Source organism: Giraffa tippelskirchi, chromosome 5 (genome assembly GCF_054371585.1).
Source record: "Giraffa tippelskirchi isolate mGirTip1 chromosome 5, T2T-mGirTip1v1.2.pri, whole genome shotgun sequence".
NCBI lineage: Eukaryota > Metazoa > Chordata > Mammalia > Artiodactyla > Giraffidae > Giraffa > Giraffa tippelskirchi.
This window is the reverse complement of record NC_137279.1, coordinates 170542575-170565689: the sequence shown is the minus strand read 5'-3', so window position 1 is coordinate 170565689 and position 23115 is coordinate 170542575. Positions and strand designations below refer to the sequence as shown.

At 40.0% G+C, this 23115-nt stretch overlaps 1 protein-coding gene across 4 annotated transcripts in view; it reads left to right on the top strand.

Moving 5' to 3' along the window:
* Positions 1 to 23115, top strand: part of ELAVL4 (ELAV like RNA binding protein 4) — a 151799-nt gene that overhangs the window by 7222 nt on the left and 121462 nt on the right. The window contains exon 2 of one of the 4 annotated variants that reach the window (XM_081485568.1): positions 11731 to 11787. The exons of the other annotated variants lie outside the window; for them this stretch is intronic. The gene's annotated coding sequence lies outside the window, so the exon portion shown is untranslated. The remainder of the gene's footprint in view (positions 1 to 11730; positions 11788 to 23115) is intronic. 4 annotated transcript variants of the gene reach the window in all.

The following is a 23115-nucleotide window of genomic DNA, read 5'->3' as shown; positions in this document are numbered from 1 at the left end:
GGCTGTGTGGAGGCCACAGCCCATATTTATCCTACAGCTACACCTCTCTTTCTGTCTCTGTCTCTGTCTCTTTCTGTCTCTCTCTGTGTTCTCTCAAGGTCAAAGAGGTGATAATGAGTCTCCACTATTGCTAGCCCCAGGGTGATTCATCATCCTGTGATGAATTTCCTTCGTTAAACCTTGCTCCATTTTACTCTCTAAGTATGCCTTCTGTTTCCTGACTCAGACTCTGACTGAGACACTACTTTTAAGATAACAATTTAGACATTGGGCAACTTTGCCCAATGATAGAAATCTTTTAAGTGACAGAGTAGGAACCTGGTTTTATGATTCAGAAGCATAATCAATTTTGAATATACCACAGAGGAATATATCTCAATTGGTTGATACTGTTGAAAACCTTTCTGCTTTAGTCTCCAGTTAAAAGTGTACTGTATGGGATATTATTTATTAGTATGTCCTTAAACATGAAAGGTCGGAGGAGCCTAGTAGGCTGCAGTTCATGGGGTCGCAAAGAGTCAGACAGGACTGAGCGACTTCACTTTCACTTTTCACATTCTCGCATTGGAGAAGGAAATGGCAACCCACTCCAGTGTTCTTGCCTGGAGAATCCCAGGGACGGCGGAGCCTGGTGGGCTGGTGTCTACGGGGTCGCACAGAGTCGGACACGACTGAAGCGACTTAGCAGCAGCAAACATGAAAGGGACTTTGTAAAGATTTGGACTCTATAAAAAGAAATACTATTCCCCTTCTTGCCAAAACAATACAAACAAACAAAAACCCTAAACATGATGTATCTTCATAAGAGAAGCATGTAGACAAAATCAGGAAGCATTTAGACTGTTTGCTTTTGGTTATTCATGGTAATAAAAATAGGGACAATTGTGAATAATCAATAATCTTAAATTTCTCATTTTCATCTCTTTACTGGTCTACCATAAAATTCTCTTTACTCTTAGCCCCACTTTTCAGTCTCTTCCCCTCCAACTGGCCCCCAAAACCAAACATCTCTAAAACGTAAATGTGACTCTGACATTTCCCTGAGCTCCACTATCCACAAGATGAAGCCTAAGCTTATTGGTTTGTTATCATACATTTATCCTTACATTTATATCTAAATATTTGGCCCTCCATTTTTGCTCACTCACATCCTGCAATTGCTCTGATATTAAACCGTTTGCAGCTGACCAAACGTACCGCTCATTTGGGCGTCCCCGGTGGCGCTAGTGATAAAGAACACACCTACCAATGCAGGAGACATAAGAGACAACAGGTTTTCGTATGGGTCTTATGGGTCGGGAAGATCCCCTGGAGGAGGGCACGGCAATCCACCCCAGTATTCTAGCCTGGAGAATCCCATGGACAGAGGAACCTGGCAGGCTACAATTCATGGGGTCACAGAGAGTCAGACACGACTGAAGCGAGTTAGCATGCATGCGTACACTGCACGTTTGCTTTTGCTTGTTTGCATGTGCTGTTTTCTTTGCCTACAATATCACTATCCTTTCCCTCAGCCCCATCATCTGTAAAGAGAACTGCTTACCCATCGGAGTTCTGTGGGAAAACATCACAGGAAACCTTTTGGACCCCATAGGCAGAGCTGCCAGACTTAGGGAAAGAAGCCCACCTCCTTGAGGACAGAATCTGTGTCTTTATTTAACATTGAATGCTCTGAGTCTTGGGGCATGGCCTAGGGCCCTGCACTTAGTGAGCAGTCAACAAGTGTTACTGAGCCAGTGACTCTGTGAGGCGCCTTTCACCAAAACCTTTACAAGAAAAGTTTTGAAGTTGTTTCTACTGATTTGAATTAAAATGCCAGAAAGGTGGAGTGAGAATGGAAGCAAAGAAAAGATAAAAAGCAAAAATTCTAAGTTATCATCAACTGGAAAGTTCCTAAAAATGAAGTCCATGCCATTGAGGCCCGTTTTTGCTGCTAGAGACTTGAGGAGGACTCTGTACAACCTTGGTCCCTTACCCAGTATTTCAGCTATGTTTGACCTGTTTTAGTTTTCTCTGCTACTATTATAGAAAAGATTTCACCCAAAAATTGGTTGGTCATTTTTTCCCTACATCTTGGATATTAAAGGTCTTTTATTTCTCACAGCACAAGTTTCTGAACAAAGGGTCATCTTGGAAGCAGCAGTTTTGAGGATCTTACTCAGGTCATAGGAACTAGAACTCGTGTTCCTGAAAGTGCCTGGTGCATGACTGTAATAATAGAAGTCAGATCCTGAGTTTGTATTACATGTAAGAAATTTGTACTACAAATTCTCCCTGTCCACTCAGATTATCACTTGAGGGGAAAATGATACTAACTGTAATACTATACTGTAATTTGAGGTTAAATTACTTTGCTATTTGGAGACATATGGTAGAAGGACAGAGCTCAGGAAAGTTTAGTATACACGGGACAGTCTTATTGTGTTGAAGCAGGATTTTGTTTCCCTTTGAGGGTGTGATCTATTCTTTTGTGATACATATTATACAAGATTAGAATATTCTTTTTTAAAATTAAATTTTTTCATTTTTTAATTTTTAAAAAAATTGGCCATGCTGCATGGCATGTGTGATCTTAGTTCCCTGACCAGGGATCAAACCCACGCCCCCTGCACTGGAAGCATGGAGCCTTAACCATTGAACAGCCAGGCAAGTCTCTAGAGTATTCTTACAATAAAAAATTTCAAAAGACAAACATTTTTACCATATTAAAGTAAGTTTAAATTATTTCTTCTGATTTTTGAAATGGAAGACACATAGTCTGCAAGGGCAAAGTGATCAGAGTAAACTTAAAATTTAGCAGTCTGTCCTCTAGTTACCAATGGTGTCATGCGGAGTCACCATGAAAAAGTGGACTATGGTCTGCTTTTCTAATTATGTTCTGTTGGGTGGGAGACATTCTCTTAATTCATAAATCAGAGAAGAGAGTTAATAAATTTGCCAAGCCATATTTGGATAAACAGTACTATAAAGATTGTCATAATAACCATGGAAAATTGGACATATATGAGATGGAGTGACATTCAGCAGGGATGAGGTCAGAATAGTACATAATAGGAGGAGAAATTTTTTTCCTACAAAATATTGAGATAGGAAATGTTTGTGAGTAGAAGCATTATTACATCATGTTTGTAGAATACCGTTTCACTTCTTTCTTACATTTTTCCACATAAGGAGCATGGTATATTAATAAAAGGAACATGAAAATTATTAAAAAATAAAAATGGAACTCCAAATTAATGGTAAGAATTCTGAGATAATTCCTTTATCACAAGTGTTCTTGCTCCTGTATTTATTATCCTAGCTAATGGCATCATCATTTTCCCACTGGACCTAGGTAGAAGGATCTTGAATTATCCTAGATCCACCCCTCTTCCTTATCACCTACTTTCACTTATAAGTCTCTTAATCCAGGTCAGGTCAGTTCAGTTGCTTAGTCGTGTCCGACTCTTTGCAACCCCATGGACTGCAGCCCACCAGGCTTCCCTATCCATCACCAACTCCCAGAGCTTGTGCAAATTCATGTCCATTGAATCAGTGATGCCATTCAACCATCTCATCCTCTGTCATCCCCTTCCCTACTTGTCTTCAGTCTCTCTCAGCATCAGGGTCTTTTCCAATGAGTCAGTTCTTTGCATCAGGTGGCCAAAGTATCAGAGTTTCAGATTCAGCATCAGTCTTCCAATGAATATCCAGGACTGATTTCCTTTAGGATTGACTAGTTTGATCTCCTTGCAGTCCATGGGACTCTCAAGAGTCTTCTCCAACACCACAGTTCAAAAACATCAATTCTTCAGTGCTCAGCTTTCTTTATGTTCCAGCTCTCACATCCGTACATGACTACTGGAAAAGACCATAGTTTGACTAAACATACTTTTGTCAGCAATGTCTCTGCTTTTTAATATGCGGTCTAGGTTGGTCATAGCTTTTCTTCCAAGGAGCAAGCATCTTTTAATTTCATGGCTGCAGTCACCATCTGCAGTGATTTTGGAGCCCAAGAAAATAAAGTCTGAAATTGTTTCCATTGTTTCCATCGTAGTCAACCTGATTTCTTTAGTTAGCCAATAGTTATTGAGTGCCTAGTATGTGCCTTGTTCAGACCGGGAAATGATGTAGACAAAAATTGCTGCTCTCAGGGGGCTTGCATGTTCTTAAACATCATATTTCTCTGATTTGAAAATAAGATTCCTGAAATAGAAACCCACTTTTACAATCAGGTTTGAAAAAAATGTGATTATCATTGCCTGTGCATGAGTACAGTTTGTGAAGCTCATCCAAGTATCTGTGTAACTGTCACCTTGTTTATTTGCATTTGGAAACCCCCTATACAGTTGAATTTTAACTTAAATTTGTATCCCTAGTTGTCATTTAACATATTAAAAAGTAGCCAAAAGACACACGAAATGGAAATACACATCAAAACCACAGTGAGGTACTACTTCACATCCACTCACTATAACAAAAAAAGAAACAAAAAAATTAAAAACCAAAATAAGTGTTAGGGAGGGTGTGGAGAAATTATAACCCTCGTATTTTGCTGGTGGGATTGTAAAATGATGTAGCCACTGTGGAAAAGTTTGTCAGTTGTTAAATAGGATTACCATGTGACCACCACAATTCTATTCCTAATTATGTACCCAAAAGAATTGAAAACAAGTATTCAAGTACAGATACACACATGTTCATAGCCAGAAGGTGGAAACAGCCAAAATATCCTTCAATGGATAAAGAAATTCTAATATATGCACACAATGGAATAATATTCAGCTGTGAAAAGGAATGAAGTTATGATATAGGCTACAACATTGATGAACCTTCAAAACATACTAAGTCAAAGAAGCCAGACACGAAAGGTGACATATTATGTGATTTTGTTTATATGAAATATTCAGAATAGATAAAACCACACAGTTAGTAGGCATATTGGTGGTTGCCAGAAGATAGGGACAAGGGAAATGGAGAGTAAGGGAACTATTTTTGAACTAGACTGAGGTAGTGGTTGCACAACATTGTGAATGTACTAAATGCCACTGAATCATTCACTTTAAATGTTAATTTTATATAAATTTCACCTCAATAAATTATTTTTAAAATGTTATACTCTGATGCAAAATTGAAAGAAAAGTTATTGTGTACCCTGGAATTTGCCTGTCATATGCCATTCAGTGCAGTTAAAAACTGAATACATTTTCAAATCTTTTTATGTAGATTCTAGAATTTCATAATTCAAAGATTGGTTTGACCTTTTCGTGTGTCATCAAGGACTGTCATAAAGGCATATCTTAACATCTCTATGTCAAGAGCTCAACTTCCAATAGAAGCTATATGGCTCTTCATGATACATGAATATAACAGGGGTATGTATATTCATTTTCTCTTCAGCATCTCAAAGCATGTCGCTATGCCCCACTAGAAATCAGGAGTGGTGTTTTCTCTTTGCAGCTAAGTCATGGAGTAAGCACTGGTGGCAGAGTTACAGCTTGTCTGGGACAGGTGGATTCAGAACCAAGATCCAGAACTGTGACTTAAGGACTTTGTGAAGCAGACTCCTGCTATTACCATGTGGAGGAGGGCCTGGGCTGGCTGTAGCTGAGAATATGCTAGACTAGGTCCTCTTCTAACCAGTGCAGTACCACCAGCATGATCTCACTTGTAGCAGTGCTCTCCCACTGTCATCGGCCAAGTCTCAGGTCTGAGAACTTAGTGGCACTGTGAGACTGTATTTCCACACCCTTACAGGCCTGGAACCCTGACCATCCTACTCCATCTCTTAAGAGTGTGGCTGGACAAAGCCATCTGCTTATTTCCTATGGCAAGATACTCTGAGTGCCTACAGCACTAAAGCATGGTTTACACTCTTAATGTGATAAATCTTTTAACTTAGGAAAGAGAGAACAGAGAGGTTTTTTGCTTTTGTTTTGTATTTATTTATTTTTGGCTGGGTTTTTACTGCTCTGCAAGGGCTTTCTCTAGCTTCAGTAAGCCAGGGGCTACTCTTCATCAAGGTTCTTATAGCAGTGGCTTCTCTTGTTACAGAGCACAGGCTTTAGTTGCTGTCAGTTCTGTCCCTTTCTTATGTCTCTCTGGGCATCCTTCCAGGTCATTTTGTTTCCTTGCAAATGAAATAATGCATATTATTGGTACATGCTTAGTAGTTGAGTAAAACTTTCATAAAGTAAATATTATTGCCATTATTATTAGTGCAATCATATAAATGGGCTTCCCTGATGGCTCCGTTGGTAAAGAATCCTCCTGCAATGCAGAAGACCTGGGTTTGATCCCTGGGTTGAGAAGATCCCTTGGGGAAGGGAACGGCTACCCACTCCAGTATTCTGGCCTGTAAAATTCCATGGACTCTGTAGTCCATGGGGTTGCAAAGAGTTGAACACAACTGAGCAGCTTTCAGTTTCATTTTTAATCACATAAATACATTCTGTTGCTTACACTTCTTCCTTTCTTTTCTGATGCCTGCTTTTGCCATGTATCCTGGCCACTGTCTGCTGTTCTACTTGTTGCTTTAAAGCTGCCTGTAGCTTTCCACATGAGTTTGAGCAAACTCCGGGAGATGGTGAAGGACAGGGGAGCCTGGCATGCTGCAGTCCATGGGGTCGCAAAGAGTCAGACACGACTTAGCGACTGAACAACAGCTTTTCACTATATTAATTCCACTGTTGGAAACACCTGCATGTGCCCTGGAGATTCATCAGCTTCCTCTGTGTCCAATCTCTAGATTTCTGTTCCTTTATCAGCATCTGCATTCATCTGTTTCTAGGACTTTGCTATGCTTATCTCAGCTAACCACTCCTCTCCCACCAAGATCTCTTGGAGCATCTGCTCTTTCTCTTGTCATGTAGAGTTTGTTGACATTTTTCCTACCTCCAGATATCAGTAATTGCTCTCTTCTGTCAGTAGTGAAGCATTTTCCTTGTGTTATGTCCTCCTTCTTTTATGAGGATCCCATGAACATTGGGGCTTGGGCTTTTTGTGATGAGAGTTAATTCATTCTTTATCCCACATCCTTCCTTTTTTCAAAGTACTAAATGTAGCTTTCAGTCAGAACCTCCACTGTACCCTTTTCCTTGTTTATGGTGTTCCCCAGCCCCCCACAAGGTGTTCTGTTTTCCTTCTGTTCAACCTGAAAGTAACATTTAAACTAAGGATGAAGAAAAAATAGAAATTAGCTAGTGGAAGAAGGGAGGCAGGATTGGGTAGGGTGACTAGAAGAGATGAGAGATCCAATAGAAGGTATAGGCTGTGCAAAGCCCCTGAGGCCAGGAGCAACATAGGTGTGTGACAGAGCAAGCAAGGTATGCTGAGATAATGCAAGCACTGCTATGTAGCTGGTGCATGATAGAGTGAAAGGGCTTAGAAGGCGAGCAGTAATTCTGGGAGGTTAGATTGTGTCAGATTAAAGCGTGTCTTTCCTGGATGTTGAGAATAGAAAAAATAAATAAAATTTTTTAAAAAGTTAAACTTGTTGAGTTTTGCCAAGTGCAGGTGTTTTATTCTTAACTAAGTTTTCCCTGGTCCCCCAAGGGCTGGAACATGAACTGCTGACGTTTTGTATGCATTATGCATGGCTTGGATTTCTTCTTGGTCATTCTCTCCACCTTCTTTCCTATCTGGGGGGATTGGTCTAGACATAAGTTTAGATTTATTATCTATTTTCTGAATTTGTTGACTGTCATGATATGGTGGTTGCTTCAAGTTTCTGGGAATATGTTAAAAGCCGTTCCAAGTTTTGGATGTCTTGAGACTCTCAGATAAGTGCTTTTTCCTCACATACAAAGAACTGGCCTTGTCCAAATCTACCAGGTTTGAATAATCACCACGTGGATATCTTGAAGCTACAATCACCATGACAACCCTACAAGAATCACACACCTCCAGTAACAAAAGACTATGATCCCGTAGGAAATCTCCCATCCTGTGTGTCCTTAATGTTCTCTCCCATGTGAATCCTTGCCAGACAGATCGAACCCACGTTTCTTTCCCTTTCCCTTGAACTCTGGACTCTGTTTTGTTTATTCCATTTATTCAACACTAATACCTTCTTACATTTCACCTCTTATTATATCATTTAGCTTTTTATCTATTTCAGTCTTGCATTCCCAACTAATCTTGAGTTCTTTGAGAACAAGAGAACATGGATTTAACTATTTTGAAATCTCCTCAAGAGCCAGTCTTATGGCTGGAGACATGGGAGATATTTGGTATCTGTCTGCTAAGTGACACTATTGACTGGCATTGAGCTGCAGGAAAACATGGAGAATGTGGAAGAGCTGCCTGCAAGGCAGCATGACATAGGTGCTGAAGTTATCAGACCAGGAATGACAGCCCCACTGGGCTACTCACAGGCTGTGTGACTTAGAGAGTTGTGTTAGTCTCTCTGAGACACCCCCTCCACCTTCTTTTCTCTCCTCTGTAAAACAAAGGTGATAACACAGCTTATTTTAAGGGTCAAATGAAGTAATGTATCAGCAAATGAAGTCACTGATGTTATTGTTATTTTTCGTAGAAATGGATCTTTGAGTTGGGACAATCAGAAGCATAGGAAAAGGTTAGAAAAGATTATTTATTTTAGAGAAGACTGGGAAAAGTTCCTTATTTCTTGGATTAAGTAAAATATTGTCTTTCTTGGATTAAGTGCTGCTGTGTAGTTGAACAACCTGATTTAAATTTTGGCCCCACTGTTTGATAGCTATACAGCACTGGGCAAGTGAACTTAAGCTCTGTGCTCGATTTTATAATCTGTACGATGGGGATAATAATATTTACTACATAAAGTTATTGTGAGAAGCAAATGAAATGACCCCTGTAAACTTGGGACTTCCCTGATAGCTCAGTTGGTAAAGAATCCCCCTGCAATGCAGAGACCCTGGTTCGATTCCTGGGTCAGGAAGATCCACTGGAGAAGGGACAGGCTACCCACTCTAGTATTCTTAGGCTTTCCTTGTGGCTTAGCTGGTAAAGAATCCACCTGCAATGTGGGATACCTGGGTTTGATCCCTGGGTTAGGAAGATCCCCTGGAGAAGGGAAAGGCTACCCACTCTAGTATTCTGTCCTAGAGAATTTCATGGACTGTATAGTACCTGGGGTGGCAAAGAGTCAGACACAACTAAGCAACTTTCACTTTCAAACAGTGCTTATTAGCATGGTGCCAAGCACATAAAAGGCTCCTGGTAGGTTGGTTTATTTATTGCTATTTATATCAGTTACCTATCTCTAGATAACTAGCCAGTCTAAAACTCAGTGGTTTGTTATGACTCATGAGTATACAAATCAACTGAGCAGTTCTTCTGATCTTAGTTGGGCTCATTCATACATTTGTAGTCAGCTCTAGGTCAGGTAGGCAGCTCTTCTGATCTTGGCTGGGCTCTGTCACATGTGAGGAGTTGGCTTGTTATAGGCCTTTCTGGTGGCTAGTGCATGTGCTCAGTCGTGTCCGACTCTCTGCAACCCCGTGAACTGTAGCCCACCAGGCTCCTCTGTCCATGGAATTTTCCAGGCAAGGATACTGGAGTGGGTTGCCATTTCCTACTCCAGGGGATCTTCTCAACCCACATTTCCTGTGTCTTCTGATTTGGCAGGCGGAATCTTTACCAATGCACCACCATTATCGTAATAGACTGTTCTAGAATGGCCTTGATTGGGCTCACTGGGCTGTTTTCTATGTAGTCTTTCTTTTTCTGGCAGGACAGCTGGGGCTTGTTCACATGACAGCTGGGCAGGATTCCAACAGAAATTGAAAGTAAGCAAGAGCTGACACAGTAGGAACTCTACTGCATCCTATTGACCAAAGCAAATCACAGAGCCGGCCCAGATATGGGAACCAGGAAACAGATTGCAAAGTCACATTGTGAAGGGCATGTGTACAAGGAGGGTTAAAGATTATGACCAGTTGTGTAGTTGCTCTGCTACACCACTCTTAACATTCCTTATAGAAATAATAGAAACAGATATTTGTAACACAGTTTGCAGAACAAAAGTCTTTTTGCCTATAACCCCTGAGTCTTACAGCAAGACAGTAAATTAAATATTTCTGAGACTCTCTTAAGTATCTGCTTCTATTGATACCTTTTTCTTAACCTTCTTCTTCTTGTTGTTCAGTCACTCAGTCATGTCTGACTCTGTGACCATATGGACTGCAGTAAGCCAGGCTCCCCTGACCTTCACCATCTCCCAGAGCTGGCTCTAACTATGTCCATTGAGTCAGTGATGCCATCCAACCATCTCTTCCTCTGTCGTCCCCTTCTCTTCCTGCCTTCTCTTTCTCAGTATCAGAGTCTTTTCCAATGAGTCAGCTGTTGCATCAGGTGGCCGAAGTACTGGAGCTTCAACTTCAGCATCAATCCTTCGAACGAATATTCAGGACAGATTTCCTTCAAGATTGACTGGTTTGATCTCCTTGCAGTCCAAGGGACTCTCAAGAGTCTTCTCCAACACCACAGTTCAAAAGCATCAGTTCTTCAGTGCTCAGCTTTCTTTATAGTCCAACTCTCACATCCATACATGACTACTGGAAAAACCATAGCTTTGACTATACCAACCTTTGTCAGCAAAGTAATGTCTCTGCTTTTTTGTATGCTGTCTAGGTTGGTCATAGCTTTTCTTCCAAAGAGCGAGCATCTTTTAATTTCATGGCTGTAATCACCATCTGCAATGATTTTGGAGCCTAAGAAAATAAAGTCTTTCACTGTTTCCATTGTTTCCCCATCTATTGCCCACAAAGTGATGGGACCAAATGCCATGACCTTAGTTTTTTGAATATTGAATTTTAAGCCAGCTTTTTCACTCTCTTCTTTCACCTTCATTAAGAGGCTCTTTAGTTCCTCTTCACTTTCTGCCACAAGTGTCATCTGCATATCTGAGGTTATTGATATTTCTCCCATCAGTCTTGATTCCAGCCTGTGCTTCATCCAGCCTGGCATTTTGCATGATGTGCTCTGCATATAAGTTAAATAAACAGAGTGACAATATACAGCCTTGATGTACTTTTTTCCCAATTTGGAACCAGTCTGTTGTTCCATGTCTGCTTCTAACTCTTGCTTCTTGACCTGCATACAGGTTTTTCAGAAGGCAGGTAAGGTGTTCTGGTATTCCCATCTCTTTAAAGATTTTCCACAGTTTGTTGTGATCCACACAGTCAAAGGCTTTAGCGTAGTCAGTGAAGCAGAAGTAGACATTGATTGTTCACATTTGGGCACTAAGGTTTCCGCCTCAGCCTTCAGCTCTCCTGACTCTTCAAGGGTCATTTTATTCACTTTCATGGTCCCACTGATACTCTAGCTTAAACCTTCCAAGCTTTGTTTTTCTATGTCTAACTGTTTGTTAGCCAGCACTTCATAGTTGTCATGTGACCACCTCAACCTCAGCATGTCCAGATGTGTACCTAGATGTGTTATCATTTTAAAATATGATTATACTGGTAATCCCAGAGTAAAAATACTATGGAAATACAAAATATATGATGTAATTGTTTGGTCCTTCTATGACCTTTATGTATGAACTTTAACTCAAAATTTAGAGACATTGTAAATTATTTTATGTAATTAACACTCGGAAAAATATTCTCTTATATAAAGGCATTGCCCATTTGGCCTTAATCTTGGGTTGGTAATTAGGGTCCTAGATATAGATTGGGTAGTTGAGGAGTTTCGGAAATTCAGTTTTTATTTAGGGATTTAGTGTGCTACTAAATATAGCATGTCCCATTTTCCCTTTTCCCTCAGACTGTCTCATTGATGTAACATGAAACCAAATAGAACAGTGCTGAACAGCTTGAAAGAGTGAGTATCATGTGTTGAAAAGGAATATCACAGTATCACCTGATAAAAATAGCTTGTATCCACAGCAAGCAGAGATTGGTGTACTCCAGAAGAGTGTGTGGTTTTTAAAGGTTTTATTCACTTTTTTATCCTCAAGAAATTAATAGATGTTTGCAAAAACCCTACCAGGTAAGGGTTTGATGGATGGGAGGAAAATAAGCTTTAAACTTGGTCAAGCAATTAGTTCTTAAAAAGAAGCAGCAGTAGTGTAGTGAAAAAGATCCTTCACGTTTCCATGTTATCAACCAGATATGTTTATATTTCTGATGATTGTGGTAGAGTTTTGACAAATTCAGGATTAAGAAGACTGAAGAGGAAGGGACCATTTGTTTATTTATTCAACAGATCGTAACCAAGGGACCACATGATTTGTATATTCAACAGGCATTAACAAAGGAAATCAAATTAACAAAGGAAATACCCTGGGTATTGAAGGATACAAAGGTAAAACAGACATGGATCCTCAAGGTGTTTCCTGCCATGTAGGGAAGACATATTCATGTATTAATATAAAAATAAACATATAAATACTACCATAGAGCTTCCCAGGTGGTGAAGTGGTAAAGAATCTGCCTGCCAATGCAGGAGATACAGGAGTCACAGATTCGATCCCTGGGTCAGGAAGATCCCTTGGAGTAGGAAATGACAACCCACTCAACTATTCTTGCCTGGAAAATTCCATGGACAGAGGAGTCTGGCAGGCTACAGTCTATGGGGTTGCAAAGAGTTGGACATGACTGAGCAGCTGAGCACAGTACATAAATATTACCATGTCAAAAGAAATGGATACCCTCAGAAAGGTACAAAATGATATGGAATTTGTGTGTTCTGTTATTTATTTTTTCTGACAAAGGTTGATTGAGTGCCTACTGCATCCAGGCACTGAGGAGGTTGTTGGATGCCACAGTTGGTGCTGGGGTCACAAATTACATTCCAGCAGAGCATATAAATTATAAGCCATTAACAATTAAATAAATAAATTAAATAAATAAAATAATACACTTTCAGATCACAGTTAAATGATATGAGGAAAATAAAGTTAGATGAAAGAGCATAGACCTGGGGATGTTGTTTTAGGTAGGTGGTCAGGAATATGTGGAGATGGGGGTGGGAAATGGAGATCTTGAAGTAAAAGACTAGACATGACTAGACATGGGAAAATAAGGACTGTTTGGGGAAGGACGGTTCAGTTGGACTAACATGGGGATGGGTGAGATGGTGTAATAAGGCTCAGGAGAGTTGATGAAGCTCCATATCCTAGTATTTTGAAGGTCTCTCTAGTGGAGAAGTCAGGAACAACCTGGGACCAATGGCTGGAGGTTTTAGGGGTTATAGTCTATGCTGTCTAATAGTAGAGGGTAGAATGGGTTCTGGCACTGTTATAACAGCATGGTTAACTGCATGTGAGCTCTGTAGGGACACAGAAATGTTGTCTTTTTCATCTCTATATCCCTGTGCGTCTGTCCTAGTGTCTAACACATAATATATGTGATCAAGAGTTCATTTTTTAATTGCATTTCTGAATGTTACACATGTAGTTGTGTGAAATCCATGAGTCTTCTTGCAGGTATTCAGTTGAGATATATGTGAATTTAAGTGGAGGTCTACAGATAAGTTTTCCCCAGAAGAGTAACCTATTCTGTTTTGCTCTCCGATATAAGATGAATTAAAAGTAACCTCTTTTTCATTTCATAGGCATTTTTTCTTTCTCAGATCAGAGAGTGGTTTTCATGTCTGTAGAGCTGTACCTGATTTAAACAGAGTATGGTAATTTAATTTCTATTTTTTCACTTATTCACAATCATTTATTTATTTCAGAGAGAGTAAGTAATTTATTGAGGATTTCACAGACAGTAATCACTGAGGCCTGGTGGCTCTAAGTTCATGCTTTTTCAGCTATATCCTGCTGTCTTATATGAAACAGATTTCATTTCATGCAAGTTCTGTTTATGTATCTCTGAATCATATTTCAATTTCTTTAACAACAGCTCCATTTTATCAACTAAGAGGACTGCCTATTCTGGATGGAGACCTAGTCACTGTGCTGATGAGGACACCTCACTCTCTGTCTTTCATTAATGAAGCCCTCCTGGATCTTTCTGGGCCCCGTTATTTTCTTTTGTCACCTCTAGCATTTATACCCAGACCCTTCTCACAAGCTTGTTTTCTTATTATCTCTTCTGGTGGAGTCTTATCTCCCTAAATGTTCTTGTAACCCAAGAGCCATGTTTTAAACCAGGAACTCTGTTAGTATTTTGTGCAACACTAGACACGGGTGCTTATGAAATATTTGTTTGATTCAGAACCACTCATGGGTGAAAGGAAAATTATAGTCAATTCCTCCAGGGTAGGGATCATATTGTCAACCTTGTTTATATTCCCTGCCACCACCATCTGGCCCAGAGTAGGTGCTCAATAAATGTGTTCTGGATATGTGGCCTTGGATCCCCTATACCCTTGCAGTTTGTTCCTGGCATCTGTTTAGTAGTATTCCTCTTAGTGATGTTACTCTTTTTTTTTTGGCTTCACCATCCTTGAGGCAGGATCTGGAACTTATTCATCTCTTTAATTATGGTAATAATAATAACAGCTTGGTTTTTAAAGTTATTATTATGTACTGGGCATTATGTTAAGTACTTTACATGAATTATCTTATTGCTGCTACTGCTAAGTTGCTTCAGTCGTGTCCAACTCTGTGCGACCCCAGAGACGGCCACCCACCAGGCTCCCCCATCCCAGGGATTCTCCAGGCAAAAGTACTGGAGTGGGCTGCCATTTCCTTCTCCAAGGAATTATCTTATTAAGCCCTTACAATCATGCTCTGAACCCAGGCAGTCTGACTCCAGACTCACACTCCTAACCTTGGTCCTATATTGCCTTTGTAACCCCCTCCCTGTGCTCAATAACTCACAGGGAGTCAGTCCTATCCTAGCGAATTTCTGGGGAAGGCGGAGATATTACCTAAGTATTTTAAACATTTCTAAGTCCTTTCTATTTTAGTTTCAGGGCTGTAATTAATATCTTTCATGAAATTCTGTGAGCTTTTCCCTCTTGGGTAAATTTGCTAAGTGCAGAATTATTACAGGAAATAGCTAGACTAAGTTAGAATTGGTGTATTTGCCATCCCTGGCTTTGCCAGGCTTCAGGATTCCTTCTTTTTCCAAAGTTTTCTTGGCAGTTAATGTAGTGAGACATAGAAGGATATGTGTAATGTAAATAATAGCCACTGGAATGGAGGGGATATCAATTATTGAGACAGTATCTCTGGTTTTCAGGAGATATCCTGCAACTGCAATGGCCAGAGAGGACTGAACACTACATTTGTTTCCCTGTTTCCTCATTTAGATTTCTACTCATTTAACACTATTAAGAGCAGTTCCTGGAAGAAAAATTCATGGTCTCTTCCATGGGGCTCTCTTCCCCATTATTTTCACTTTCCTCTTACCTGACTTTTCATTTGATGGCAAGAATATAGAATTTGAGACTTCCACCACTAACTGGTGAGATTTCAAAAGGGCAGAGAAAGTTATTGTTTTAGATCTCAAGTTTTTCCTGTAAATACCACATATTCCGTAGGACTGTTGCTGGAATAACAAGATCCATATTCCTAACTGTGGCCTGCAACAACCAGTATTGTCTGACCTCAGCCTGTCTCTCAGACCACCCAAGTCCAGCCTTGCTCCAGCCATCTGGTCTCATTTCAGGATGCCCAGCTGGCTCCTGCCTTGGGGTCTTCCTGCTCTACGCATACCTCCAACTCTCAGATGGCTTCCTCCTTCACTTGGCTCAGGCCTTTGCTCAAATGACCCCTCCTCAGAGAACTTTCTGATCCTTGGTCCAGAAGAGGTCTCCTTCTCTCCCTGTACTATCTATCCCCCTTATCCTGTATTATTTTCCTTATACTGCTTGCTTAAACTATTTTGCTTTTTATTGCTTCTTTGTTCTCTCCTCATTTAAATGTAAGTTCCAAGAGGTTGACGACTTCATCTTGTTTCTTTATCTCCTTAGCTCCTCCCGTGGTGCTTGGCATACTGTAAGTACTCAAACAGTATTTCTTGCTAAGGATGTAAACATGCCTAGTATTATCCATTCCTTGAGGAATAAATAGAAATCTTAATTTCAGTTTTGTAACAGCTTTTTTCTTGGATTACACATCTTTTTATTTATGATAGTGATGATAATGATGTAAGTTTAAAGTGTGTAGCATTATAAAATAGCATCAGTGTACACTACAGAGTGATCACCATCACAAGTCTAGTTACCATCCATTACCATATAGCTCCCCCCTCACCCACTCCCAATCTCTTGCCCTCTGGTAACCACTAATCAGTTCTCTGCATCTATGAGTTTGTTTCTACTGTATTTCATTTGTTTGTTGTTTTTGTTTTTAGATTCCACATGATTGAAATCTTATAGTATGTATCCTTCTCCATCTTACTTATTTCACTTAATACCCTCAAGTTCCATCCATGTTGTCAAAATAGCAAGATTTCATTCTTTTTTATGAATGAGTAGTATTCCATTGTGTGTATATATATATAGATAGATAGATATGTGTGTGTGTGTGTGTGTGTGTGTGTGTGTGTACACATATATATACACTCACATCATCTTATCCATTTATCCATTGATGGACACTTAGGTTACTTCTATATCTTGGCTATTAGAAATAATGCTGTAATGAACATAGGGGTACATTTATCTTTTTGAATTAATGTTTTGGTGTTCTTTGAGTAGATACCCAGAAGTGGAATAGCTGTGTCATATTATAGTTCTATTTTTAATTTTTTGAGAAATCTACATACTGCTTTACACAGTGGTTGCACCAATTTACCATTCCCACAAACAGTGTATAAGGGTTCCCTTTTCTCCATTTCCTTATTTGCTATTTCCTGTCTTTTTTATGGTAGTCATTTTAACAGGTATAAGATGACATCTTTTTGTGTTTTTGATTTCATATTCTGATGATGTTAAACTTTTTTCCTATGCCTGTGGACCATCTGTGTATCTTCTTTGGAAAAATGTCTATTTGGATTCTCTATGCATTTTTTAATTGGGTTGTTTGGGTTTTTGGTTCAGTTGTATGAATTCTTTATGTATTTTGGGTATTGAGCCCTTATCAAATATATGATTTTGAAAATATGGTCTTCCATTCAGTAGGTTGCTTTTTCATTCTAATGATAGTTTCCTCCACTGTGCAGAAGCTTTTATTTTGTTGTAGTCCCATCTGTTTATTTTTGGTTTTGAGTTCCATCTTTTCTTGAGTCAGGTACACAAAAACATCACTAAGACCTATGTTGGAGAACTTACTAGCTATATTTACTTCTAGGAATTTTATTGTTCACATCTTACATTCAAGTCTTTACTCCATTTTGAGTTAATTTTTGTGAACAGTGTAAGATAGTGGCCTAGTTTCATTCTTTTACTTTTGGCTCTCCAGTTTTTTCAACACTATTTATTAAAGAGGCTCTCCTTTATCCATTATATGTCATATTTCTGTTCACATTTATCTCTAGATTTTTTAAACATTTCTTCTTTGATTCTGATGAAGATCTATTGGTTATTCAGTAGTGTGTTGTTTAAGCTCCATGTTTTGTTTTACCCTTTTTGTCTTGTGATTAATTTCTGGTTTTGTACCATTATGGTTGGGGAATATGCTTGATATGATTTCACTCTTCTTGAATTTATTGAGACTTGTTTTTTTACCTATCTGAAGAATATTCCATGTGCACTTAAGAAGAATAAGTATTTTGCTGATTTTTGATGAAATGTTCAATATATATCCATTAAGTGAACCTGATTTAATGTGTCATTTAAGTCTCAGTTCAGTTCAGTCCAGTTCAGTTGCTCAGTCATGTCCGACTCTTCGCGACCCCATGAATCACAGCATGCCAGGCCTCCCTGTCCATCACTAACTCCCGGAGTTTACCCAAACCCATGTCCATCGGGTCGGTGACGCCATCCAGCCATCTCATCCTCTGTCATCCCCTTCTCCTCCTGCTCCCAATCCTTCCCAGCATTAGGGTCTTTTCCAATGAGTCAACTCTTCGCATGAGGTAGCCAAAGTATTGGAGTTTCGGCTTCAACATCAGTCCTTCCAATGAACACCCAGGACTGATCTCCTTTAGGATGGACTGGTTGGATCTCCCTTCTGTCCAAGGGACTCTCAAGAGTCTTCTCCAACACCTCAGTTCAAAAGCATCAATTCTTCAGCGCTCAGCTTTCTTTATAGTCCAACTCTCACATCCATACATGACCACTGGAAAAACCATAGCCTTGACTAGATGGACCTTTGTTGGCAAAGTAATGTCTCTGCTTTTTAATATGCTATCTAGATTGGTCATAACTTTCCTTCCAAGGAGTACACGTCTTTTAATTTCATGGCTGCAGTCACCATCTGCAGTGATTTTGGAGCCCAAAAAGCTAAAGTCAGCCACTGTTTCCACTGTTTCCCCATCTATCTGCCATGAAGTGATGGGACTGGAGGCCATGATCTTAGTTTTCTGAATGTTGAGCTTTAAGCCAATTTTTTCACTCTCCACTTTCACTTTCATCAAGAGGCTCTTTAGTTCTTCTTCACTTTCTGCCATAAGGGTGGTGTCATCTGCATATCTGAAGTTATTGATATTTCTCCCGGCAATCTTGATTCCAGCTTGTGCTTCATCCAGCCCAGCGTTTCTCATGATGTACTCTGCATAGAAGTTAAATAAGCAGGGTGACAATATACAGCCTTGACATACTCCTTTTCCTATTTGGAACCAGTCTGTTGTTCCGTGTCCAGTTCAAACTGTTGCTTCCTGACCTGCATGCAGGTTTCTCAAGAGGCAGGTCAGGTGGTCTGCTATGCCCATCTCTTTCAGAATTTTCCACAGTTTATTGTGATCCACACAGTCAAAGGCTTTGGCATAGTCAATAAAGCAGAAATAGATGTTTTTCTGGTACTCTCTTGCTTTTTCAATGATCCATTGGAGGTTGGCAATTTGATCTCTGGTTCCTCTGCCTTTTGTCAAACCACCTTGAACATCTGGAAGTTCACGGTTCACGAATTGCTGAAGCCTGGCTTGAAGAATTTTGAGCATTACCTTACTAGCGTGTGAGATGAGTGCAATTGTGTGGTAGTTTGAGCATTCTTTGGCATTGCCTTTCTTTGGGATTGGAATGAAAACTGACCTTTTCCAGTCCTGTGGCCACTGCTGAGTTTTCCAAATTTGCTGGCATATTGAGTGCAGCACTTTCACAGCATCATCTTTCAGGATTTGAAATAGCTCAACTGGAATTCCATCACCTCCACTAGCTTTGTTCGTAGTGATGCTCCCTAAGGCCAACTTGAGTTCACTTTCCAGGATGGCTGGCTCTAGGTGAGTAATCACACCATCGTGATTATCTGGGTCATGAAGATCTTTTTTGTACAGTTCTTCTGTCTGTTCTTGCCACCTCTTCTTAATATCTTCTGCTTCTATTAGGTCCATACCATTTCTGTCCTTCAGCAAGCCCATCTTTGCATGAAATGTTCCTTTGGTATCTCTAATTTTCTTGAAGAGATCTCTAGTCTTTCCCATTCTGTTGTTTTCCTCTATTTCTTTGCATTGATCACCCAGGAAGGCTTTCTTATCTCTCCTTGCTATTCTCTGGAACTCTGCATTCAAATGGGAATATCTTTCCTTTCCTCCTTTGCTTTTCACTTCTCTTCCTTTCCCAGCTATTTGTAAGGCCTCCTCAGACAGTCATTTTGATTTTTTGCATTTTTTTTCCATGGGGATGGTCTTGATTCCTGTCTCCTGTGCGGTGTCACAAACCTCCGTCCATAGTTCATCAGACACTCTATCAGATCTAGTCCCTTAAATCTATTTCTCACTTCCACTGTATAATCATAAGGGATTTGATTTAGGTCATACCTGAATGGTCTAGTGGTTTTCCCTACTTTCTTCAATTTAAGTCGAATATGACAATAAGCAGTTCATGATCTGAGCCACAGTCAGCTCCCGGTCTTATTTTTGCTGACTGTATAGAGCTTCTCCATCTTTGGCTGCAAAGAATATACTCAGTCTGATTGTGGTGCTGACCATCTGGTGATGTCCATGTGCAGAGTCTTCTCTTGTGTTGTTGGAAGAGGGTGTTTGCTATGACCAGTGCGTTCTCTTGGCAGGACTCTATTAACCTTTGCCCTGCTTCATTCTGTACTCCAAAGGCCAAATTTGCCTGTTACTCCAGGTGTTTCTTGACTTCCTACTTTTGCATTCCATTCCCCTATAATGAAAAGGACATCTTTTTGGGGTGCTAGTTCTAGAATGTCTTATAGGTCTTCACAGAACCGTTCAACCTCACCTTCTTCAGGTGAGGGCATAGACTTGGATTACCATGATATTGAATGGTTTGCCTTGGAAATGAACAGAGATCATTCTGTCATTTTTGAGATTGCATCCAAGTACTGCATTTTGGACTCTTTTGTTGACCATGATGGCTACTCCATTTCTTCTAAGGGATTCCTGCCCACAGTAGTAGATACAATGGTCATCTGAATTAAATTCACCCATTCCAGTCCATCTCAGTTCCCTGATTCCTAGAATGTTGATGTTCACTCTTGTCATCTCCTGTTTGACCACTTCCAATTTGCCTTGATTCATGGACCTAACATTCCAGGTTCCTATGCAGTATTGCTCTTAACAGCATTGAACCTTGCTTCTATCATCAGTCCCATCCACAACTGGGTGTTGTTTTTGTTTTGGGCCATCCCTTCCTTCTTTCTGTAGTTATTTCTCCACTGATCTCCAGTAGCATATTGGGAACCTACCGACCTTGGGAGTTCATCTTTCAGTGTCCTATCTTTTTGCCTTTTCATACTGTTCATAGGGTTCTCAAGGTAAGAATACTGAAATGGTTTGCCATTCCCTTCTCCAGTGGACCACATGCTGTCAGACCTCTCCACCATGACCCATCCATCTTGGGTGGCCCCACACGGCATGGCTTAGTTTCATTGAGGTAGACAAGGCTATGGTCCGTGTAATCAGATTGTCTAGTTGTCTGTGATTGTGGTTTCAGTCTGTCTGCCCTCTGATGCCCTCTCTCAGTGCCTACCGTCTTACTTGGTTTTCTCTTACCTTGGATGTGGGATGTCTCTTCACGGCTACTCCAGCAAAGCAAGATGTCTTACCTGAATGCTTCTATGATACTAGAAGGTATAAGTTCTTTTTGTCTGAATTCACCTCAGTCCTTTGCTCAGTTTCCCTCAAGACTCACAACACCTGGAGCTGGAGAGCATTACTCCACCTTTATAGAGAAATAAATATTCTCCCAGTCCTTCTGAGTAAACAATGAAGTTGGAATATAAACTCAGGGCCCTTAATTTCACATTGCATTATTTCACTTCCTTTGTATCCTTAAACTTTTAAGAAACTTATAAACTTCGGGTATGGGAGCAAGGATATTTGACAGAATCTCTTAATATTGTTTTAAAAACATAAGCTTACCCTAGTTGTAAGGCAAAAGCTATTTTAATCTCTAAAATAGGCACAAATGCTTTATTGATTTTTTTTAAGCAAAGTAACAAAAACTGATGTCCCTCTTTTTGTGAAAAATCATTTTTACTAGGTGTTGTGGTCTGCGTGATGCTAAATAAGGATTCTAGCTAAAATGCTTTGCAAAACTATTTCAATGCAAAATCAATAATATACATGAGAAATTTATGAAAAGATGAAACAGGGATAAAACAACTCCTTACCTTTTAGTGAATACATATACATGTATGAAAAATTAATATGCAGTGTAAATTTTTGGTCATCCACTGGGGGTTTGAGATCTAGTGGTTTTATAAATGAGGAAAATACCAGCAGCTTTGTCTGAATATAAATGGTAAGCATAACCAAATTAGACAGGCCATGGATACCAAAGACCTTTGATGCTTAGAAAGGTAGAGATCTAACTGGATACATGCTCTTGATTTCCAGGTAGGACTCCTTTATCTCCAATTGATTTCCAGACATCTTCCAAGGACCATGTGAACACGACTGTGAGCTAGTATCTGGATAGTCACGGTTGTAAGAGATGCTGTGCAGTGTAGAGCCAGGAGGAGTAGGATAGAGAGGGAGGGAGGATTTGAAAATTATTTAGGGATACAATGCCTGGCTCATAACAGTTACTTGATAAGTATTTGCTAAATGAATGAAAGTACAATCTACAGGATTCAGGAAATTCTGGGGATGAAGGACAAGGAGATAAGATGTAAAAAAAAAAAAAAAAAACCCTGTGCAAGTCATTCAACCTGTCTGAGCCTCAGTTCCTCATCTGTAAGATGGGAAAGGTGAGAATACTTCCTGTATTAGTTAATTAGTCATGGTTCTCCAGAGAAACAGAATAATACCATGTATGCTTGTATGTATAAGATTGGTTCATGTATCAGTAATTATGGAGGCTGACAAGTCCCAAAATACACAGTCAGCAAGCTGGAAACCCAGGAGAGTCCACGGTATGGTTCCACTATGAGTCCAAAAGCCTGAGAACCAGGGGAGCTGATGGTGTAGTTCCAGTCTGAATGCCTGCAGGCTCAAGACCCAGAAAGATGTTTCAGCTGAAGTCCTAAGACAGGAAAGAACTGCTGTCCCAGCTCAAAGCAATCAGGCAGAAGTTCCCTTTTATTCAAAGAAGGTTGGTCTTTTTGTTCTATTCTGGCTTCAACTGATAGGATGAGGCCCAGCCACACTGAGAAGAGCAATCTCCTTTAGTAAGTATACTGATTCAAATGTTAATCTCATCCAAAAGATCCTCAACCATACCTAGAATAATGTTTGGTCAAATATCTGGGTACCCTGTGGCCCAGGCAAGTTGACAAATAATTTAACCACCACATTTCCCATGCTTGTTATGGAAATACTATGTGAGTTTTAAAGCCCTGTATGAATATAAGGTAATACCATTATTTATTCAAATCTAAATATATTCTCTTGAGAGTCCCTTGGACTGCAAGAAGATCCAACCAGTCCATCCTAAACAAGATCAGTCCTGAGTGTTCATTGAAAGGACTGATGTTAAAGCTGAAACTCCAATACTTTGGCCACCTGATGCGAAGAACTGACTCAGTTGAAAAGACCCTGATGCTGGGAAAGATTGAGGGCAGGAAGAGAAGGGGACGACAGAGGATGAGATGTTTGGATGGCATTACCGACTCAATGGACATGAGTTTGGGTAAACTCAGAAGTTAGTGATGGACTGGGAGGCCTGGCGTGCTGCCGTTCATGGGGTTGCAAAGAGTCGGACATGACTGAGCGACTGAACTGAACTGAACTGAAATCTATT